At 36.2% G+C, this 25,106-nt stretch overlaps 1 protein-coding gene across 2 annotated transcripts in view; it reads right to left on the bottom strand.

Annotated features, from left to right (window-relative positions):
• Positions 1 to 22,450, bottom strand: part of LOC6626553 (uncharacterized) — a 61,469-nt gene extending 39,019 nt beyond the window's left edge. Inside the window, exon 1 of one of the 2 annotated variants that reach the window (XM_032436669.2) lies at positions 21,724 to 22,450. The gene's annotated coding sequence lies outside the window, so the exon portion shown is untranslated. Of the gene's footprint in view, positions 1 to 20,442; positions 21,077 to 21,723 lie in introns of those variants that run through there. The other variant, XM_070209887.1, reaches the window with a different exon arrangement.
• Positions 22,451 to 25,106: the final 2,656 nt, after the last annotated feature.

Genomic DNA, 25,106 nt, shown 5'->3' with positions numbered 1-25,106 from the left:
CAATTTATTGCCACAACTGGCAGCTGCCCCGTGTGTGGGTGTGCACCAACAAGGTGTCAAGACTTATCACTATTTGGAGCAACAACGACACCCCCAACAACAACAACAACAACAGGAACAAGAGCAACTGGAACAATCTTGACACCCAAGGCACGTAAAAAACTAGATGGGCAACCCTTGAGTTGTGCATGCAGCCGTTGCAATTGTGACTGATTGAAACTGAATTTGATGGGGGTTCATTAAGATAGGTCTAGTTACACATAAAGAAATAAATGTATATAGCTTAATTTGGTTAAACTTGTACAAAGTTCAGTACGTAAGGAAAGCTGCTTAGAGAAAAGAGTTCATATTAATGATAAGCGTGAAAGTAAGAAATTATTCGGCACACCGCAGTTTTAATACCTGCGTTTGGCAGATATGTGAGAAAAGTAAAGTAAAGAAAGATTTTAATCAAACGTAAATCTAGATCATGACTAATGCAGGTTGACTGTATATTCTGCTGCATTTCATGCTTTATTGTTATTGAGCAAAATCAAGAAATGTACATATCACGTTTTATTTTTAATTTATTAATTAAAACTGCCTGTGCTTATGCTAAGTTCTTAATTGAAAGGCACTTTGATTAAGTTGTCAAATTGTATATTGATTTCCTACTTAAATATTTATCTGTGGAAAATACTTTTCTGACAGCCTCATCTGATTTGATCACTTTTGGTTTATTATTAATTAAAGTAACGGATGTTTACTAAAATTAATTAATATGCGTTTTAAATTGACGAGCAGAGGTTCAATTTGACAACAACAAAAACACGTAATTATGGCTTTTAGCCAGCGTATAAATAATTAAATTGCACTTTGTGAAGTTGACATGCACTTTGTAGTAAGTTTTTAACTGAAAAAATCAACAAAACAAGCAAACGAATACGTAAATGTAAATTTTGTAATTTGGCATTTAGCCAAAGCGGAAATCTCAACTTTGGGTTATGTCAACTTGACTTTTGGCGCAGCGAAATACGCCGCAAAAATGCGCAATAAAAACGATTAGCAAAAAGTGCAATCAATAAATTTAATGGTCATCAATAGAATTACTCATGCCTATGAGGGGAAGACATTATTTACTTTACAGAAAGTAGAGCTAGGTATCGATAGATATTCCTTATTCTACAGAAAACAGATTCAACTATCGATTGATATTCTTTACTCTACTGCAAGAAGAGTTACCTATCGGTATATATTTTTTAGAAGAATTTCAGTCAAATACAACTCCAGCCTTGTTAAGGCCACATGGCAAATGATTTAGCTTTGACCAAGTTCCAATAAACACAATGATTCATTTACCTAAAAAAAAATAAACTTATAATTGCCTGAGCCCATTTTCATTTTCATTTTTATTTATAATTGCAATTGCATATTTAGTCAGCAATTTTGATCGATGATTTGCAAGTGCAGGCACGCAAAATGTTGCACTTGAAGCAACATATACAACTACATACATACATATATATAGAAGATATATAGCTTAAGGCAGCATAAAATGATTCCAAATTGAGTGCATGAAAAAAAAAAAAAAACGTTCGACAAGTTGCGTCATTGACACCTCAATAGGCATTCGTTTGGCATTTTCAATGCAATTTTTGCAATTCTTTATTTTAGTTTATGCAGTAATTGAGTTATTTTATCTCTTTTTTTTTTAAGCTGAACTCAATGCAATTAATAATAAATTTATGATGATTACACAGCTGCAATGCAATGCTATGTGAGAAAATGGAATCTATGGCTTACACTATTATTTCCACGCGACTTCAGAACACTTTTAACAATTAGCTTAAATGTTAATATGCATATTGAACGTTTAGATCGATAATTTATCAGAAATTTAAACTATGTTCCCTACATCAAAGGAAAAGCGCATGAGAAATCTACAGTTCATTTGTAATTTATGCAACTAAAAACTAAAAAACTAAACTATATATAAAGCTAAAATAATAGAAATCTTTGTAGATAAATATGACGTACTTTAACTAAATTGGCACCGCCTCACAAGTTAATAAAATGATTTTTAATTAATAGTCAACTTATATGTATGGACTTTGCGAAATGGTGTCTGAGCACGTACTCAATTAAATTAAATGATTTTGCACAAAAAAAAAAAAAGCATACGCATTATTGATTTCAATTCCCATAAGAATATGAAATAATCTGCGTTCCTAACAGCAAGCGTTCAAAGGCTTCATAAAAAGTATTTAAAAAGCGTGATAAAAATAAATGGCAATAAAAATAAGCGTTTGTTTGATTGCATTTTGAGCTGATTTAATTATCAAAGGACTCTGAGTCATACGCATTAATTTAAAACAAAGCGCATTTTTATCATTGATTAACAATACATTTGCGACTGTTGACCATGATTCAGTATTGAATCATTGAAATGTATTCTGGAATCGAACACAATTTGCTTTCTTTCTTATCACTTATCAGCGGGATTTGTGTAACCAGTTTTCGACAATGACACAGCAAAAGAAATCCAAAAACTGTTGCGAGAATCTATGAAGTTTAGAAAGACGGCAGACAGCTCTTGTCTAGACACTAGACACTGGTCTGAATAGCCAGACACACAGACTGATTATGCAATGTTGTAACCTTCAGTTAGTTTTTTGAAACGCTTGGCTGCCCAAGTTTGTGGCATAAATTTGAATTAGATGCCCACAAAATATACAAAATAAAAAAAAGCGCGTTAAATAAAAGCGAAAACAAAGCCCCAGCTTTGTTAAATGGCACACCACATGAAAATGAAAATCAACACAGTACACAGCTTACAAGTTCAGTGTCAGGGGCTCGGTCAATAATAATTCTCCATTCACCAGCAAAACAAGCGCCAAGCTCAATTCCACACTACACATACACAACAGATGTCAAATTCACATTGGGGCCTAATGTTTCAGAGATTTGTATGCTCTTATCAATCAATTTATAGAATATGGGCTGGATAATTAATGAATCAAAAGTTAAACGATTAGATCTGGAACTATCAATGAAACAAGTAAAATAGATCTTATATTTTTTGGATTAATCGGCCAGAGCTTGTCAATGTTTATCTTGTATTTATTTATTCTTTATTAGTTGTATACTCTTTTTAACAATAAGCACGGTTAACTTTTAATACATTTGTATTTTAATATTTATTGGCCAAGGGAATTGACATCAAAGTAAAAGGTTGTTTGCGTTTTATAAATAATATTATTAGGACAGCCTGATCGACTATATGCAAAGATCTAGTAGGCAGTTATGTTTTACTTTATAATGCATAAGATTCTCTAAAAATAAGTAAAATAATTTACAACAATAAACTAAAACATTGTTGTACTACTCAGATCTAGCTAAAGGGTATGTCTTCGTCTAGCATTGCTTGCATGACAAATCGCCATCGTTTTAATTACAACTTTCAGCATGCATTTGAGTTTAATTTTCTTTTTGTGATTTGCTTAAACACATTGCCCCATCTGAGCGACCTCCGCCTGTTGCCCCATTTTGTACAAAACAGTGAAAAAAACCAAAACACAAACAAAAAATTAAACATAAATAAAACGCGAACAAATTAAGTACAGTAAATGTTTTCGCAGCAACAAGAGCAAACATCAAAAGTGAAACAGGAAGCTGCGAAATAATAACAACAACCGCAAAAAAGAAACTCTGATTAAAAGTAAATATACCATAAAATTGGCAATTTAATTGGGTTAATTACATTGACGACGACAGTTGAGAAAATTTAATTTAATTTATTTCCCAATTGTACACAGGGTGCATTTGATTATAAACAATCACAATTAGCTTTTCACATGGTTTCTGGACAGCGCATTCAACTTTCTGTGATTAAATATTTAAATAAATACGATTTTACGGGCTTAATTTACGCATTGCGTGTTTCTGTGTGAGAGCTGAATTAGGCGAGTGCAGTCGAGTTCAGAGCATGGAAAAAGTGTGAAAGTAGTTTTCGCATAAAAATAAAATCACAATTTTAAAAGTGAAACAACGTTTTAACAATAAAGTTGTAATAGTGGGAACAAATATACATATAAATATAATTCTTGGTTATAATGATAAAAATATATAATACAAATAAATATAATATTTTTGTTTTTACTATTTATTTATACTATAACTTTTATACTTCATAATTATAATTGTAAAGGAACACATCAAAAAGAAATATATTTATAGATTTCAATATGCTTTATAATATTCATGTTTTAACGTTTTAAAAACATCAATAAGCTACAAATATTTCAAGCTTTACATTTTATATAAATTTAGATTGGCAGAAGAGATCTGTCCAGATCTTGCATTGGCGCAACTATTTTAAAGAATGCCTTAACTAGAGCATATAAAAATCATTAAACCATACTATTTGGTATTAAAATATATATATTTTGAATTATTTTGTTTTATATTTGTTTGTTTTGTATTTGCTTGCCTGCGCATCGAAATGTGCGGAACAAAAGAAAAGCCGGATTGTTGAAGAGAACGCAGCGTATGCGGCGTATGCGTGTTATTACGAGTAATTAGACATTCCAGCCACGCGTATTGGCCTTTGTTTTCGACGCGTATTCATATTGTAATTCAGGCAATTGCGGTCCCAGCACATCAACATTTTTGCATTTTCACATTTCGTATGCAAATTTAGCGCACGACAATTTCAATTTTTATTTTTTATTGCCAGCGGCCCCTAACAGAGGGCAGTGGCGGGGCTGCGGGTGCTGTTGAAAAATGCCAAGTACCAAGCTTTTGCGCAGCACCTCGAAAAGTGTCAACAGATTTGTAAAGGCGCTGGAATTGAATAGCACTTGGCACTTGCCATGGGATCGAGCGGATTGCGGCGGGTTGCATTGGGGTCAGCACCTACTCGGCAGGCAGTAACTGTCTCAGAGATTGTGTGAAATGCACATATGTGCATACCCTGTAGCTATGGCAATGGGAATGATAGACTGTTGGGCATAACTATTTGTGTTAATGAATATTTCGCAACAGCAACTACAATTTAAGCCCTTCCTTTAAAACTTTATTGCTTGACAACAAATCTTTCCAAAGAACCTTAGTTCCACTTCCGTTTCCACACTTTTAGTATTTAAGTGAAACTAAAATGGGAATGGGAAAACTATTATGAGCAACATTTCTATGCCTCTAAATATAGGAAAAATTTTAACTTCAATTTAAACTTCAAGAAACTGACAACTTCCAAAAACAATTTTATAAAATGTATTTTTGTTAATAAATTCATTTGAATTTCACCCAAAGCCGTGGATTTGGGTTTCGACGAAATTCTTGCGGCATTTCTTTATAAAATCATAAATAAATAATATTATTTTAATAACTGTTCTAGAACTTAATCAAATGTGATTCTTAAAAAGATCTGGTCCGTTGGGTTAGAGGGTAAATACAGTCTAGCAATTGTACGTAGCGTATTTTTGTTTTATGGTATTACTTTTACGAGTGGAAGGCAATAAAATATATTTATGATATTTTGTTGTGGAACATTTGTGCGCCTCGTCATGTTATTATGCCAGAAATCGTTACAGTTCCGGTTGATTGAGGCGCAATTCGCAGTTTGTGAAAATTGCGAATATTCAAAAGCGTTAAATGTTTGCATTTTAGAGCAAAAATTCTCACAAACAAAAGCTGGAAGGTCAGACGTGAACACGCCCTCTCCCCTCACCGCCTCGATACGGCATGCTCCTGCTGTTAACTTGCCCCCACGTTTAGCCAACGGGTTATTAAGTTTATGCATTTTTATGAGCACGCGCTGACACGGGCGGAGAGAGAGAGAGAGTGGGAAGGAGGGAGTGAGGGCTCAATCATAAGTCAAAGCACGGCATGAGTCCGATGTGAAAGAACGTGGTGAGGGGCGTCATCAGGTTGAGCTTGGAACTGTGCTGCGGTCCTTTACATGGGCACCGCAGCGCACAAAGTGCATTCACCCAGATCCCCAATATCTAGAGCCCCAGACGTGCAAGACGACGGGGTGGTGTGTGGGATGGGAGCAGTCACTCACGTGCAGACAAACAAAAGCGTGGAATACAAAAAAGCTTTTGTTTGCTGCACTTCATTGCATTCACTCAAGAGCAGCCGAAAGGAAGAGAGAATGCAAGTGCGAAAGAGATAGATCAGAGGGAGTCGAGACGAAAAGAAAGAAAGTCAAATTGCTGGTGGCAAATGAAGCAATACCAAGTGAAGCACGACAAAAGTAAGACTGAAGAATACCCAGTGAGAAAGGATTTTTCAAACCAGAGCTTAGTTTAAGGTATTTTAAGAAATAATAAATAAGTAGAAGAGTAATATGCAAAGATAATATTCTGAAGCTCTCGATAACTCTTAAGGTGCAGCTCGAACTTTGTTCTGCTGTATTGTAGTAAAATTATTGCAGGCGCCGTCAATACTTTATTGTCAAATATTTTGTGAAGTATTGATTAGTTAAAGCAAGGCTTATCTATCAATACGTATTATTTATTATCAAATAAATAAGTAAAGTCAATAAAATAAATGGGCAAAACTAATTAAACTGACGCTAGAAATTTACGATTTGACAAATTTATACGAATCGATCATTAGAACCACGTTTACCAACACTAAAATTTATTTATTTCCGTTTTTAAGTAAATAAACATTTTCTAATAAACTGGCCAATAAATAAAAATATGCCGCTTTAAGTACAATATGCATTCAGTGTCGGCAATGACCAAAAAGGCGCGTATCTAAAGCACTTTTAGGGGGAGTTGCCATGGGGAGTCTGCCTAAAATTATTTCATAAAGATAAAGCATGAACAAAGAAGGTTACACATTTTAGAGGACGTACCCGAATCTCTATACCCCATATTTTAGCTAAATATTTAAGCTCGCAGTGACAATGAAGGGCAGCCAAAAACCAAGAGTTGGTTTTAACTCAGCGATTGCGCCATGTGGCAATTGCAAACTTTACGGGCAAACTTGTTAAGCAAACAGAGCAACACTTAAATGCAATGCAGGGTGGCAAGCCTTGATGCGGACTGCAGCAGCAGCAGCAGTAACAACAGCAGCAGCAGCAGCAGCGGCGGTGGCTTCAGATAAGCGCGTTAAAAGTTGGGCTGTTCGTTGGATGTGAATATAGAGGAAACCAAAGCTGGGCATAGCTAGCAAAGAGGGAGAGGTAGCCAGAGTGAGCAAGAGAGAGAGAGAGAGAGAGAGAGAGCAAGAGCGTGGGAGAGCTGGGCAGACAGGCAGCAAAAGGAAGACAAAGGGGTAGAGCTGCAGTTTTGGGCTGGCTTTACAGAGAGAGGGTGGCCCGTAGTTTAATTAGTAGCACTCCAGGCGCTGCAGCCAGAGTTAAGTGTGTGTGCGTGTGTGTGTGTGTGTGTGTGTGTTTGTTGATGCCTGTGTGTGTGCGTGTTATCGGCTGCCTAATAAACTTGACGCTGCCTTGCACTTTATGGCGTGCATCATTAAATATTTAAAGAGCTTTGTGTAACAAGATTTGCTTATGCCTCAAATTCTGCTCCGCCTCCTCCTCCTCCTCTCCCTCCTCCTCCTCCTCCTCCTCCTCCTCCTCCTCCTCCTCCTCCTCCTCCTCCTCCTCCTCCTCCTCCTCCTCCTCCTCCTCCTCCTCCTCCTCCATCTGTTACTAAAAGTTTCCTCTTGCGGCGCCCTGTCAAGCACAATGTTGTTCGGCTTGAGCACATAATTGCATATTTATAAGTGCAGTCGACGCCGCGACAGCAAATTAAGCGGCAACTGGCCCCCACTGTCTATACCCCCCCCCCATGCTCCCTCACCCCCCTATCTCAAATCTGCCGCCTCTGTATCTTGGATTTTCGGGCATATTCAGCTGCATTGTGTTCGGCAATTAATGGAGCATATTTGTTGCCAGCCTGCTCAAAACTTTGCGCTGCAATTGAATAACGTTAAGTGCCGCCTGAGAGACGCAGGCCGAGCTGGATCTCAGCCCGAGCTGAGACGACGGTGGCATCCACTTTGGCAAGCCACAGCTGGGAAATTGATTTAAGAGCTCTCATGTCAAGTTGCAAGAACTTTTGTGGCAATCGATGCTTTGTCATGGTCATGGATAAGGACTCCAATGTAAGTGGGAGAGTGGTAGAGTGTGAGAGAGAGAGAGAGAGAGAGGAAGGGGGCTGCCAGAGGATATCTGCGCTCAGCATGCAAATACCCTATGTAAGAACACAATGTTTTTACATAACAGTTGTCTGTCAATTAATTTGTTGTAGTTTTATTTAGGTACTCCTAAATGCGTTCTCTTAGGACAAAATCAAGTACGAATCAACGGAAAATATGGTCTTATATAAGGCTGCCAAACGGCATGTCTTTTTTTAAGCAATAGTGGTGTTCCTCAATTAAGTATATCGATTTTCAGTTCTTTTGTTACGATAACTTGATTGAAAACAGCTAGGAAATGGGACGAAGCAATATATATTTTTGGTAGTGTATAGACATTATTTATTTATTTTTTTTATATATTTATTTATTTTGTTGAAATTTCATTTCCTTGATGCTATATATATTCTTTATGGGGAGATGTCGCCTTCTGCCTATTATACCCTTTTATAGCCATTATACCCTTTTTATCCATTTTCAATGGGAAGAGTGCATAAGCAAGTTGTTCTTGAATAAAACTCAAAAGTTAATAAAGTTGTGAACAAACTCAATATGTTTAAAGCATTTTTATGGCATTTTATATACGTGTCACATTTTTCACACCCTGACTTTGACCTAAAATATAATCTAAACAAACCAAAAAAAAAAAACCATATAGATTAGAGCAAGAGAAGCTGAGTAGTATTCCCTAAACTCAACAAACTGATAATATGCGTAGTTTATGGCAAAAAACTGTCAGTTTATTACATTTTTGTGGCTGTTTCTCTTTTCACATTTGAGTCCAAATAATTTTGTACACTTTAAATGCAAGCAATAAATGTTTTGATAAAATCGTTTATGTATTATTTTTTGGGTGTAACACGTTCAACGAGAACTTTATTCTAATTATTCTGCTCATTTTTTTTTTTGTGGGCTTCTAAATGAAAATTGTAGTTTTTGTTTTTTATGCAGGCTGCAGCATATAAATTTAATGATAATATTTTTGCAGCAGGCAAACCATGAATTGTATTCAGTTGCTTTATAATAAATTATGGCCAGTGCCACGCCCACTCTCGCTAGCAAATATCAAAACACAACAATCGACCGCAAAACTGGCAAAGTCCCATAAACAAATGTTGATTTTGCACAATTTGTATTGGTGCTGAAAAACAAAAAAAGGCCTGGAATGTACGGGCGGCTGCGTGCAATTGAAAATTGAAAATGGAGAATGGAGAATGGAAAATTGCATAAAATTATCGTTTTGGTCTGTAAGTATTTGACATTCGCTGTGTTGTCGTGTAATGGAAAATTACACATGTTATGGAAACATTTTAAGGGCTGCTTATTTCAATTTTTTCAACTAAACTATCATTAAAATAAAAACTGTTTTTTATATGCGAATATTATGCAAACTGTTGCGAGCGAATCGCCACTCATTTGTTTAACAAATTATTTATCGATATGGGTTATATTTTATCGTTAAGCACTTATTTAGCATTTAAATGTCTGTGACTCAATTTAACGAAATACTTAAATCCTGTTCCACTTTGGCCAAACGGGCAAACAAAAATGGAATTTGTCACGCTTAGAAGAAGATCTGCCCGAACCCATAAAGTATTTATATTATTGACCAGAAATCGATACCTGCCGGTATTTATCGAGTTTTTTTCTTGTATCTGCCTGCTTCTCTATATATATGCATCATCCATATGTTTGTATCCATATGAATCTATCTATATGTATCTATCTATATATATATGTATCTACCTGTATATATCTATGTGTATGTATCTACATGTATGTATCTACATGTTTCTATGTATCTATCTCTATGTATATATCTATGTGTCTAGCCATATGAATCGATCTACATGTATGTGTCTGCATGTATCTATTAGTATGTGTCTGCATGTATCTATTAGTATGTATCTGCATGTATCTATATGTATGTATCTGCATGTATCTATTAGTATGTATCTGCATGTATCTACATGTATGTATCGATCTATATGTATGTATATATATGTATGTATCTGTATGTATGCTTCTATACAAACTAATCTTTTAGACCAATCTAATCTAATACTAATCTAAGACCAGAGCTATGCCAAAATCTAACGGATTAGGTTCCATTGAAATAATCAATGAAAAACTTCAGCTATCTTTTGAAATATTCCACATATTTGTAAGGGTATTTCTTCTGCGGCACACTAAAGATTAATGTTCTTTTGTTTTTATTCTCTTAGCTTTTTATTCAACACCTGCCGAATGTGTTTTTTGTGCAAATTTTCACCGCCAAATTAGTCAAATAACAATTTTGCGCTTTCGTAATTCACTTTTTTTATGCCCTCGCGCGATACATTATAATTTGGTCATGAATATGTAAGGCTTTCAATGCGCTGAACTTATATATGTGAACATGAGTATACTTCATCTATATATACGCAAAATTAACCACATAGTTCGATTTAAGCGAATGCAATAAAGAAATTCTTGTTGATATCTCTCTTGCTTATTGAAATCATATTATTGCGAATGGCATAATATTATTAACAATGGAATCATTAATCATTAGTCCAGGTTTAAGTACCCTAAAGAAGCCTGTTTTTGTTTTAGTTGTTTAATGAGGCATTATGCGCAAATTAAAGCCGATTGTGTAATGTTTAAAATTAGTTATTTCCTTAATTTATAAAAAAAAAACCACTACTGACCAATTTATTTACTTGAAGACAACACTTGTTTTCGTACAGTGTACAGCATAAACACAACTGTGCAAACAAGTTTTAAGAGCAATTTTTCCAGTTCTTGACGCCGAGTTACTAAATAAACATCAATAAAACAGAAACCTGTCTTCGGGATGGACACTTGTCTACCCAACAGAACCAGCCAGAACTGATTGTGAACGATTAACGATCTGATCTCAAGATCTTTGACATCTTCTCTGAGCGCAATTACTTTTGTTTATGTGCCTGTTGGCACAATTAAAGATATTTGCCGTTCCGTTTCGTTTAGTTTTTATGACAGCATCAAAGACTGGTTATCTAGACGGCATTTATTTCCTTATTCAGCCGTGTGCTTATAAAAGTTAAAGCATTTACCAATGGCATATACCGCTCACTTGGCCTACTACTTGACAAGGCGGCAAGTGTCGAGGTGAAGGTATGGTCCAGAAAGCTGACATCCTAGTTGAGATGGGAGTACAACAGGATTGTGTACAGCTTGTGATAGTCCTCAAGCACAGCTGTTGTCCCGAGCCTTTTGATAAAACTCTGAGACTCTTTTACATATAATATTGAACTAAATTTAAGCATGTAGCTGCGCGTTGAGATATAGCAAACTGCTTAATGTTATTCCATTCTCTTTCAGTCGTTGGGATTTTTTTCTCAGCCAGGATAAATGTATTCATGTGTGCTAAACTCATGGAAGCCAATAACTATGACGGTCTGGCTTAAGGCTCTATACTCAGAAAATCTGCATTTTCCTAAATAAAAAACAAACACACATTATATCCTTTTTACCCAGAGTCTTAGCAGGCATTCGACACCTTCAAATAGACTATCCGATGTCTCAAAAGGTGCCATTTTGCAGCGCAAAAGATAATTGTTAATTTGTTACCCAAATTTCTTGGCTTTGAAGACAACCTTTCGCAAGCCGATTCCCTATACAAATTTAAATGTATTGCACAAACTAAAATTGTATAGATTATAATTAGAATGCATTAAATCTCAAGTGCTAAACAAATTGATAAGCATTTAAAAAAAAGACGCATTATCTATTTATATGACATTATTAAGTGTCAAAAAAGCACTTGAACAATGAATCCTTATCGCGCACAAACAACATGTTATACGAAATATATATATAATTATATATACATGTTTATATACATATATATATATATATATATATGACTTTGTCTCTGAGACATCTCGGCCTTTAAGTGCTCTATAATAAAGTCTGGCAGATAAACAAGATATGAGCGCAAAAGTCGTTGTTACTTATGGTTCTTAAATTGCGCGAGCTGCTCAGATATCGTATCTTATCAGTGTGTGTGCGATGTGTGTGTGTGTGTGTGTATCATTAAGGCAATTGCTGTGGCCAAAATTGACCTTGTTACGAAAAGTCGTCTTGGCCATATTTTCAGTGCGCTATTCGCCTTCCAATTGCCAACGCTTTTGGCTGTTCGCCGCTTTCATTTATCATCATATTTCTTGCATTTACCGCACATTTCACCAACTGCTGACCGTTTTTTGGTGTCACTTACGTGCTGTAGTAGTTGTTGTTGTCGTTGTTGTTGTTGTTGTTGTTGTTACTGGGCCAGTCGACCCACTTTTGGCAACTGCCAGAAACCATTTCTCATTTCTCGCTCAGGCGCAAATTCAAACAAATGCATTTTACAGCTCTCTTGGCCAACTTTAGCTGGAGCAGAACTGCAACTGTTGAGGTGTGTGCGTGTGCGTGTGTGTGTGTGTGCATGTGTGTGTGCGTATCTCATACCTGTGGCTAAAGAAAGCCGCTGCCCCGTTTGCCATTCGCTCTTGGCACTTGGCTTTCACTCGGAATCACGTTTGGCCGCCCAGCTGCCTGCCAGCCTGCCTACATGTCTGCATGTGTATGTGTGTGTGTGTGTGTGTGTGTGTGTGTGTTGAAAATGCTTTTCCAAACAATACATAGCTATACCCTGCACTACTCCACCCTACCCCTCATACCCCTTACGTACGGTCTGGTATGAACTTTATTGCACATGCCATTGCACAGCTGCTGTAAATATTTTTCGTAGCGGTCATAAGTACCCAGAGTATCTCACAGATACACACAGATACACATGCGCACACACTGTAAATGCTTTTATTTTCTGCAATTCTTCTGCTCATCAGAAATTCCATTTTATGTTATTTTTTTTTTTTTTGTTGTTGTCCCACAGCACACGCTGCAACAAACAACAAAAAAGTTTAAAAATTTTCCTTTGCCTTATGAATTATTATCACATGTTTCTGGCCCATCCACGCCCCCCCCCCCCCTTCATCACACACCCCCCGCATGCGGCGTTTCGCGTGATTTTTCATATTTGATTTAAAATTCATTTTCATTAAAAACAAACTTGTGACTTGCACAACATTTATTTTTAATGAATTGAATAAGCGACAGTCACTTGATTAGATTTGTTCGCCCGCTTCCCCCTCCCCCATTATAGAGGTAGAGACTAAAACTTAGTCAGCAAGAAGTACCATTAATATTTATTTACTTAATGCACATTTTTATATTAATAAGAAAACAAGTTGTTCACACGCGAATCTTTCGCCTTTGATTGCCCTCCCATCCAGATCTAATCAGTTGAACTAGAATAATTTGCATAACAACTTCACACACATGTCTTAACTGCATCTCACGATCTTAAGTATTTAAATTAGTGCAGATATATGCACTCGTACACTGGGAAGGTATTTAGAAGTTAGACGACTCGACGAGGAATGCAGTGCACCAGGAAAGTAGCTTATTTTATGGGAACCAGAATGAATAGTTGTAAAGAAAACTGGTTAGCGAAAGAGGAAGATTCAAAGAATCTTTACTTAAAATAATTAATATATTATTTAACTAGTTCTAATAAATAAAAAAACACATAATTGGGAAAAGTATTCAATTTCATTTAGATAAGTATTTTCAATTTCTTAAATATTCTTATTATTTTTCGAAATTTTATATTTTCATTTGGGTTGCGAAATCTTTTTTAAATAGCTTGCATCTTTTTATATTTGTTTGTTTTATGTATTTAGTTTTTGTTCAGGTTTTTGAAATTTAAAGAATACAATGTGCAATTATTTTATAGAGTTTTTTTTCGAGTATATTTTAATAAACCATATATATTCAATGCAATCGACTATAGAATTGGAAATTGAATAATTTAAAGCTGATTATATATGCCCAGTTAAGCCGTTGATAATAAATAAATGCTAAAGGCCCTTCGACAGGCTGTGTAAAATAATCTGCTCGTCTAAAATAATCTTTTTTTTTTTTTTATTTTTTTTTTTTTTTTATTCTTACATCACCATATCGCTGGAGATTGATTAATATTAATTTATGCAATAAGTCGTAAACATTACGTAGAAACTGATCTCTGAACTGCGTCTCTGGAAGCAAACCATATTTCAACACCCACACACGATATTTCGAGAACTAACAAAATAATTGTAAATGAAATTATACAAGTCGTGACAATAGACAATAAAACAATTTTATAACATGATAATAATAATTAGAAATTTAAATTCAATAAGCGCGAAAGCCAGAATAATAAATAAAAGTCAACAGTAAAATGGATAAAGCCTCATAAATAATGCGGCAAAATAAATAATAAATAAATACAAACATATGCGCCTTCTCTATTAATACATACATATGTATGTGTGTGTGAGTGTGTGTATACACATTTATGCATAGATTGAAGCGTAGGTACAAAAGCAGAAGCCGAGAGGAGCACATGAAAAGTCTAGAATGTGAAAAATGACAGCCAACAGCAAACGCCGAATAGGCAACAGTTGCTAAAAATGAAACGCATGCGAGAAAAACAGCTGTAAATACTGAGTTCGTGTTGCCAACTTCCTCTGCAATTGGCGCAATTGTCGGCTATGCTGTGCCGGCGAGGGGGTTGGCGGGCGCGTTCTATGCACAAACAGACGGCAACGCGGCGCTGGCAAAACACATTTACCAATTGGCAACGCTGTGCGGCTTTTTTTTTTTTTTTTTTGTTTTTTCATTGGCTTGGCACAAAACCCGTTCTCAAAGCTGACGCACTTCACAGCCGTCTGTCTGAAGGCAAAAATAACAATAACAACAAACGGCAGCAGCAAAAATAACAACAACAACAACAACAACGGCAACGGCAACGGCAACAAGCGCGAACATTTAACCAAAAAAGTAAGCAGCAACAGCCACGAAATAGACACTTTTGAGGTTACAATTTATAAGTTTTTAAATGGTCCCCCCCCCCCTCGCTGTCTGTTGAGCAAATACAGTTGTCTGCTCTGCGCCTGCCGCTCACCTGCTGATTAAAATGCTCGCACTCTGTCTGGGCGCATTTTGGCCTACCTGTTGACTTGGCCATTGGCGCTGCTCCCGATAACGTATTTGGCTGCATTCGCGCCAGCTAAATTTCAGCTGCTTCTTTTCACTCTTTGCTTTGGTTTGGTTTGTTTTGTTTATTTGCTGCTCGCTTCAAACTTTATTTTTAGCGCTCAAATGTAAACAAACGGCGACGCCATTTTGGATTGGGCATGTGGCACAGTGTGCACACACCCCGTGCGTGTACACACATTTATTTTGAGCCATTTTCATATGTACACACTAACACACACACACGGACACACGTGCGCAACGCCAAAGTCTTTACCGGCTTCGGTAGCTGCTTTATGGCAGAATTGACCTTAGCTCGTTGATTAAGATGCAAAAAAAAAAAACAACATCCGAAAGATTTGTGCAATGCTAATGAGCGTTAATAAGATACACGCACACGCACACACACAGACGCCAGAGATTGTATTGGTTCACTTAGTGAAGCGACACTCGATGATTCGAGTGAGATATCGAAAATAGATTTAAATATTGATAAGTTTACTTTGATTTCGATTACGCAAAAGCTGGCAAATAATACATATACAGTATGTCAATAAAGTGTTTTGACTAACGAAAAAAAACTAATTTTTTGGGTTTAGTTGAAAATAAATGTACCTAAAAGTGAGAATTTTTTTTCAATTCTAATTTATTTCGATTCTATATTTTTCCTAGAACTTAATGGCAAAAAGAATTGTTAAATAACATTACCCAAACATTTTATAAAATTAAAAAACTAAAAACATTCACATTTTATGCTGTCAATAAAGTGTTTTTACACGAAACTTTATTACTAAATAACAATGTTAAAAAAACAGGAATATTTTTTTTTAATACTTTGTGTGGCTGCCATTAGCGTCACATACAGCCTGCAATCGCCGTTTCATTGAAACAATAAGGTTTTGTATGTATGTTTCTGGAATCTTCTGCCATTCTTCCAGTACAGCAGCTTTTAAATCAGTTTTTGATTTTGGACTCCGCTTTGCGACTTTTTTTTTCAAATATGACCACACATTTTCTATTGGATTCATATCTGGACTTTGTGGTGGAGTGTCTAACACCTTTCCACAGTTGTACAACAGCCAAACTCTTACCATATGAGCTTTATGCTTCGGGTCATTGTCCTGGTAAAATTTAAAAATTGGCTTATTGTCCTCATAGAATCCAAATTTCTGTGCACTACTGACGAGATGTGTCTGTAAAATGCTCAGATATTGTCTAGCATCCATGGTATTCTCAATGAAGGTCAAATCTCCTACACCCTTGCTCGAAATACACCCCCACACCATCACTGATAGTTTTCCGAATTTAACGGTTGGAATAATATTGCGGTTTTCCAACGCTGTTAGTGGCTTTCTCCAGACTCTGGATGGCCCATCGTTGTAGAATAGCATCATCTTGCTTTCGTCACAGAATATGACGTTACTCCAAAAATCGTTCGAACTATTTACATGGACTTGAGCGAACGATAGCCGCTTCAAAATATTCGCCGCCGATAGTAGAGGTTTTTTCCTGGCAACTCGTGATGTGTAGTCATTGGAATTCAGTAATTTTCGGACAGTTTCATGTGACACATCAACACCACTTTCTTCCTTGAACTCCTGAGCAATATCCCTAAGCGAAATTTGTGGATTTTTCTCAATTTTTCTCAGAATTTTTCGCTTATCTCTGTCAGAAATTTTGCAGGGTCGACCACATACTGGCTTTGCCTCTAGCCTATCTTCCTTATTGGCTCTGTTTAATATGTTGTATATCGTTGCTTTTGATAAATTAAACATATCAGCCAGTTCCGAGACTTGACGTCCCATCTGATGGTTATAATACACCAGCTGAGCGACTTCAAAAGTTGTTCTTTTTCCTGGCATTTTATTTTTCATAAAATTAAAGCAAAACGTTATAAATTGCAATAGAAAATGACAAGAAAAGTCGAAGACACAAGAGAAGCCAAAACGCATGGGCCCAAATCTAACGGGATCACCCAAAAGAGAACGGCAAAACAATTTACCGTAGCTGTAAAAACACTTTATTGACAGCATAAAATGTGAATGTTTTTAGTTTTTTAATTTTATAAAATGTTTGGGTAATGTTATTTAACAATTCTTTTTGCCATTAAGTTCTAGGAGAAATATAGAATCGAAATAAATTATAATTGAAAAAAAATTCTCACTTTTAGGTACATTTATTTTCAACTAAACCCAAAAAATTAGTTTTTTTTTGTTAGTAAAAACACTTTATTGACATACTGTATTTCAACCAAAAAAATCACCGAAAGTTGTTTATTCAAAAATAAAAAATTGTTTAATTCCCAAGTTTACATCCCGAAAATGACAAAAGTTAAAATAACTGACAAGCAAAAATACGAGAAAATTCTTAGGATAATAAATGCTCTATTTTCTAAATGCAAATCGGAAAAAGGTGATCAATTTTTTATCAAATGCGAGATAATGTAAAATCGTCGACATTGATCAGGGACATTATCAACATTTTCGGTAGATAAAACATATAAGGGATAAAAATAAATAGCAAAGGAAAGGTTTATTGCATTTTTATTTATTGGTTTGTTGCATCGAGAAATATGGGTCACAAGTTAAGTTAAAACAAAAAAATGTCAACAAAAAAAAACGCAAACGATCAGAGAAAAATTAACGACTATTCAGTTGGTAAAACATAAAAGAAAAATTATGAACAGCGTTCGATGGAATACTTCAAACTAAATGAAAAAGCTGCAACAAATTATTTATTTAATACTTATAAAACCGGTTTGCGTCATACAACCACGGATCCCCGAAACTTCGAGAAATAGTGGTCAGTATTTGACCAAAAACACAACGAGAAAAAGAAATATAACCGGCAATAGCTGACTTTATTCGAAAATAAAAAATTGTTCAAAAGTTTCCATTAGTCCGTGTTACCCATTTTCATTTGATGGTACAAATATTAAGTTTAAATATTGTATGAATATATCATATGCTATGTAAAAAAATATTTCGTATATCAAAGAATCTATCATAATATAAGATATTAGAAGATTTATTATATATGAAAGAATATATCGTATAGAACCCGTCTATTCCTGCGATATTCTCTATGTTTTACATCCCATTTTCAAAGATTTATTTCAAATAAAAATATATCGCTCATGGAAAAGGTTATCTATAAAAAGATATATATGTAAGAATCCAAAATTCTAACGAATATATCTAAGCATATATCAAAGAAAATATCATATAACGTCCCATGGAGCCCGTCTATTCCCGCGACCTTATCAATGTCCAAAGTATATCCAATTTCTAGCGTAAAATGAACAGAACAAAAAGTAACTTGTTATTGTTCATATAATATGTAGTCGTATTCGTATTATGGCAGGTCGTGTCGGTGCTGATTTTCAATTGTTTATTTACTTTAACAGCTGCTTTGCAATTACGGCAAGCGCAATTTGCGAGCTGCTTTTCTGGTTATTTTTGCTGTCTAGAATTGAAGGGCTCTGCTTTTCTCTGCTGATCAACTGATATGACACATCCCATTGACCCTATGTAGAGCTTTGGGGTGCGGCCAGATAAGATACGCAAAACTAATTGAATTTGCCCGTCGTATGGATTTCTAATTGTCAATGTGACTATAATTATCAATTATAGACGGGGCAATCAATCAAGAAATTAAAATTACTAGATATGGTGCCACGCTAAGCAAAAGGAAAAAAACAGAAGAGTTTAAAATAAAAATAACGAACAAGAAACGAAAAATATATGAAAAGAGAACAAATTATGAACATGAAAGAATGAAAAAAATGATTCTTAAGAGTTTTAAAACTGAAAAAAAAAAAAAACGAACGCTGGCCACAAACTGAAATGCGGATTAGGCAAATTTCAATTGCAAGGCCTACTTTCTATAAGAAAACTAAATGTCACCAGTGTGTACACACTCACCAAGAATAAAATACTGCGAACAGTGTATACTTATTACAAGGCCCGCATAATTCCGTCCTAGGTTCATCTCTAATGAGAGTTTAATCGATAGGAAGAACGCGAACAGCTGATTGGCGTTGCCTTACATTTTGACAGCTGCCTTTTTGATGTTAAATAGAGCTTAAAATGAAATTTATGATATTGAATAATACAATTGGAAGTTAGCCTCGAGTGGGTACACAAATGTATGGGCCTCAGCTACAGAGGGGTTTGGCTAGGCGAAACATTAACAGGACATTCAGGAAACTGGCTGTAGACAAGGTTTTGCAGTGTGTCAATATACCAAATAAATGTTTGCTTACTTTAAATACTTTAATAGCTCGCTATAGTCAGACTTTTAAAAATTAGGAAGCATTGTTTCTAGACAAAGCGATGCTGATGGTACTCTAAAGTATTTCGAATATTTTCATGAATAATACAAATTTTCGGCGTGAATCATCGTGAGAAACATCTCGGCCCACACACTCGGCCAAATGGGGGGTTTTTTCAGTCAATGCCAAAAAAAAAAACACTTGGGAATATTCCCACAATTGTTGCGTTCTTAATTGATTTTCTATATTTAAAGAAGTGTAACCACACGTTCAATTAGAAAAAAAAATTCATAGAAATGCCTTGAGGGGGTAATTTTGGGTGCGCGTTCAGCTGTCGTGATGAAAATTGCGACGACGCTAACAAAATACGGAATAAGGAAATATAAAAATTGATGTGTGTACACACATAAATATATGCATGTTGTATAAACGAAACGAAAATAAAATTGAATAGCAAACGTACAATATGCACAACGCTTAAATCGTAAACAAAATACTTAGTAATAACTGATTAAAATTAACAATTAAAAATTATAAATAAATAGAACAACCGCTGCAGCTGGCGCCACTGTAGGTGACAGCGTGTGTGAGAGGGAAATTTTAAACTGGTCGCGGGTTCATGTGCAATTATTGCACTTTGAGTGACTTATAAAAACATCAAGAGCATTAAATTTGTAATTAAAAAGGCAGCCGTATATATAAATATAGAGTATACAGTGTGTACACATTAGAGATGGACGCGTGTCGTTTTCAAAAGCGGAACTTTTTTTTTTTTGCATATAATCAATGTTAAAAAATATGTTTAACGTTATTTTAATTAACTTTTTAACTGAACAACCTCGACACAAACAGGTACAAAATGTGCTTGGCTTACACGAACACGTCGTGTCGCTGAAGAAAAACACGAATCGCGGCCAGCTCTAGTGCACACACACACACATACTTACATGCAACGTGTAAGCTCACACACACAGCTGAAGCAATTCAAATTCAATGTCAACAACTGAACGCTGGACTCCAAGCACTGCACCAAATTTAAAGCTATTAATATATGTATGTGTGTTTATGTGTATCTAAAATCAAAATGCGCAATTTATGCAGCTGATTCAGCAGTTTTAAGTTTCTTTGATTAATGCACACAAATATAATTACATATTATGATATTTCAAAGCGAAATTCCCATTGGTAAAGGCAGCGCGCGTTTATATTGCCATCTGGCAACGCTGCAAAGAGCGCCAGAGAGTTGAACTGCGGCAAGGTAAGCTGTTCTTGTTATTTTGGTTGTGTTTGCTTTGCTTGTTTTTTTTTCTTTTTTTTGCTACTTTAAGCATAATGAAAATTTATTATTATTTAAAACGTGTACTTCGTCGGTTTGTTGACTTGTTGCTATTTTCGCTGTTGTTGTTGTGCACTTTAGTTTACACTTGAGCTGTTTTTGTTTGCGCACATTCTTGAAACTGAAATTGTATAATTTTTTTCAATCTGTTTATTTGGCGCGCTGCTGTTAAAATTTTTACGGACACAAATGCAAAGTCAATTAACAGACTTTATTTAAACACCATGACGACAGTCGCACTTGCATACACATTCACACTTTGCTTATTATTTATTTGTATTTAGACCGAAAACAAAAAAAAAAAAAAAGAAAAACGTGCTAAATAACCGCGCAACAACACAGCACGAAAGAAGTCACAGCTGACGCCTGTCTGTGAGAGCGAACCAGAGCCGCTCTCCCAGTCACGCTCCATAGAGATGGGCGAGCTGTTAATGTGACTGCGCAGTGACTCAAAATGTGAGCGAACAAAATCAGTAATTGTTTTTTAAACAAACGTATTAATGTATTTATGGCATATATTGTATAATTAATTGTCAGTTGCAAGCTGTTCAACAATATATAAAAAAACCATTTTAATTTTATAACATTTCTGATACTGTTACATATGCGATATAAGCCACAATGAGCTGCAACATCGCTCATCTCTAGTTGGCTCTCTCGCGCTCAGCAAGTGGCACCAGCTGAGACAGCGTTTGTCTTCGTCGGCCATTGAGACAAAATGTGAAACACAACAAATAAAAAAAAAAAAATACAAAATCAAACAACAAGAGTTTTGCAAGCGCAACGACTGTAAAAAAAAAAAAAACAAAACTGGCAACGTTTCGCTGATGACGACATTTACCTATGTTTTTAAGCAGGCTTTTATTCAAAATGAGAAATTTGATTAACTTACATTTCTCCTTGTCGTTGCTGCAGCTGCTGCTCCACTTAGCACTTCACGTTGACGTTGAAATGAAACCAAAAAAAAAACATAACACAAACACAACGTAAACGAAGAGAAAGAGAGGCGGCGACGCGGGCAAAATTTACTTTTCACTCTTTCTCTTTTTTTTTTTTTTGCTACATATGTATGTATGTATGTATTTTCTTGCTCACTGTTGGCTGTTGTTGCACTTTCACCGCAACGGGCTAAGATTTTCACAATTTTCACGTGTTTTCTCTATTTGAGATTTGTGTGAACTTTTAATACAAATTTTACATGATTATTTGCTGGGTTAAGCAATATTTTTAAGCACACACACACACACGTTCGTGAAGACCACGCACACACAACACTCACACACAACACTCACACACACACAGGCAAGCAACACTCAAGTACGTGCTTTTGTTGTTGCTGCTGCTGCTGCTGCTGCCTGCTGCTGCTGCTGTGCTTCTTTTTACTTCTTTTGCTTTTGCCTATTTTCTTTGTTTTACCAACAATTCATTCATGCAGTTTACTGCACGCCCACATTCACGACCGATGCTGTTATATCAAAGCTTTGCTTTCTTTTAATGCGAATACGTTGTTGCACTTTCTGTGTGCGCAAAAAACAATGCAAACGATTATTTGTGTTTTATTTTGAAACGGTTTAGTCGTCGCCGCGTCTTGCTCGCCCGTTCTTCCAATTGGAACTGAGCGCAGCCACTTGGCTGGGAGTGAGCGACGGCGACGGCGCAGTGTTAAATTGGCTGCGAACCGCCAACAGTGTTGACTGCTCAGCCGTTTTCACGCTAAATGTCATGATTATTCAGCCGGACAGTTCAGTAAAGCTTATGATTTTTCATAATATACGTTCAAATCAATGGGCATGTTTATACATAATGCAGAAATGTTACATATGGCAGCTAAATTAGCTGAAACTTGAGTGACTTTAGCTTGATTATTTGCAATTTAGCTATTTAGCTTGTGAAGAGTGCGCAGCACTGAGAGAGTAACCCAAGTATGAGAGCGTGCAAGTGCACGCTAGGGCTCTCGCAGTCATGTAAATTGCTTGCTTTTTGGTAATACAAAAAAAAAAAACAAACTTAATATCGTATAAGCTATTAGTGTGTAAACTTTAAATGTTAAACAATTTAATTAAACAATAACTGGGCAACATAAGTCGTTGCTATCGATAGGCGCAGCGCAGCTATCGTTCAACGCTCGCCACGGTTGTGCAACGGTTGGCTTGACATTGGCCTTGGCTGTTGCCTACTTTTAGGCTGGCCTTGCAAATGGCCCAGCCGCAAGCCGTTAAAGGATCGCCTCAAGATTTCGTGCACGAAAAACCTAATTAGAAATGAAATATTCAAGTTTGGCATAATATTTAAACAAGTGCTTTTGATGTTGTTTAAGGCCTTTCGCTTGCAGGTTTCATTTAATTAGCTTCATTACGGCTTTACGAGTCTTGCAATAAAATCCATTAAAGCTCGTTAAGTTCGCTCAACTGTGAATTTCAGATATGAACGGAAAAGTTAATCCCTTTAGCTTTTTAACTGCTTCCAAAGCAAACTTAATTTCAGCCCCACCTCCGTTCCGAACCGTTCTTCCGCTAGGACTCTTAGAAACACATATTTAAATAAATATTAACAGGCGTTGAATTTAATTACCGAGACAAGAAACGGACGGCACAAGCGGAATGCCCAAAAAGGACACGCTGCGGACTTTGTGCCCTTTTTCCAGATAAATGAATAAACAGTGCGATGTGAAAATCAGAGCAACCAGAAACGAAACAATATCTTCATTGGACGCGCCACTCGATGTCCTTCGTTGAAATTGCTGCAATAAAATTGTAAGCAAAGACGACAACACAACAGCTCCGAATGTTTTGTTGATGTCAAGTTTCATTTGTTGCGTCGCGCTGATTACCAAAACCCACCCACAACAGCGGCAGGACCCGCCAGGCGATAAAGTCAACAGCAACACTTGCCACAGAGGCAGCAGCAGCGGCAGGAGCAGGAGCAGGAGAAGCAGCCGGGCGCACGGCTCCTGTTTTTTGATGATGATGACAGCGGCAACTTGCAGCGATAATGATGTCTCCCATCACCTAACCAGCACAGTGGTTCAAAATATTAAAGCAAGTGATTCAAATTAAAATTTCAGCAAAGCATTCAGCATTAAACGCAAATGAGAAATTTAAGAGTGCTTACTAAAATTTATGCTTTTAGAATCCAAAGCTGGAATTCTATTTGTTATAGACCTAAATAGCATAAAAGTGAAATATAAAAATTTGGATTATGACAAAATTAAGAATTAAAGATGACATAAGAATTTAAATTAAGAATGAAAACCTTAACACCACAACCTTGGCTTCTTTGACCAGAAATGGGTAACGCATGAAGGAGACATCTCGAACCTCGTAAACAATATATATTCTAGATCAGCAACAAAACAACCGACTTGATATATCCACATCTGTCTAACCGTTTGTCTATTTCTATGCGAACTGGTCTCTTTGTTTGCTGTTTTTTCAAGATATCAAGACCAAACTATATATAGACAAAATATATATATATATATATGCAAAATCCCATCAACATCGCATTACTCTGTGGCATAGGAACGATCACTGGAATGGCAAAATGTTCTGTTTGACTAGATAATTTCATCAAACTCATCATTCGCGACCTTCACTATTTCCATACATCTGGAAAAGCGTATTCATTCCTTTCGCTTTCAACACTCCTGGCATTGCCTTTGACCACTGTGCATTGCCGGCGTGCTGTTCATTATGGAGGAAAAAGTGTTGCCGAGTTATAATGAGAGCAAAGCTCGAAAGCAGAAATTTACGAGATGCGCCACGTTAAGTGACAGCCAGAGACAGACAGAGGCAGCTATGTATGGGAGGCAGGGTGTAGCAATCGGGGGCGGGGGGGAAAATGGACGCGCTGCAACATAGATGAAAAAAAAAAAAACTTTTCCTATTTAAGCTCAATGACAAACAGCAAAGTTCGCTGAATCGAATTTTCAACTGGCGCAACTCATAAAATATGCACATTTTAATTTTCAGCCAAGGAGAACTTAAGTAATTGGCTAGCAGCAAAAAGAAGAAGAGAATAGCAAAGAGGCGGCGCGGAGCGGTGCGGCAACAATACGAAATGAAAAGCCAAGCGCCTGAGACCACAAAAGGCCGCAAACAAGCTGAATGCAGACAGGATGAAGGCCGCAGGCAGCAGGATACCGGCAACGGCATACAGGACGCACCTGGAGGCAAGCCCAGCAACTGTCAACTGATAGTTGCTGACAAAGCCGTAGTCACAGATAAAGGAGCCAAGCAAAAAAAAAAAACCCATTCGTTGGCGCCGCCAGCCTAA

This window comes from Drosophila virilis, chromosome 5 (assembly GCF_030788295.1).
Source record: "Drosophila virilis strain 15010-1051.87 chromosome 5, Dvir_AGI_RSII-ME, whole genome shotgun sequence".
NCBI classification, from domain to species: domain Eukaryota; kingdom Metazoa; phylum Arthropoda; class Insecta; order Diptera; family Drosophilidae; genus Drosophila; species Drosophila virilis.
Note: the sequence above shows the minus strand (reverse complement) of the source record. Positions and strands in the feature narration are given on the sequence as shown.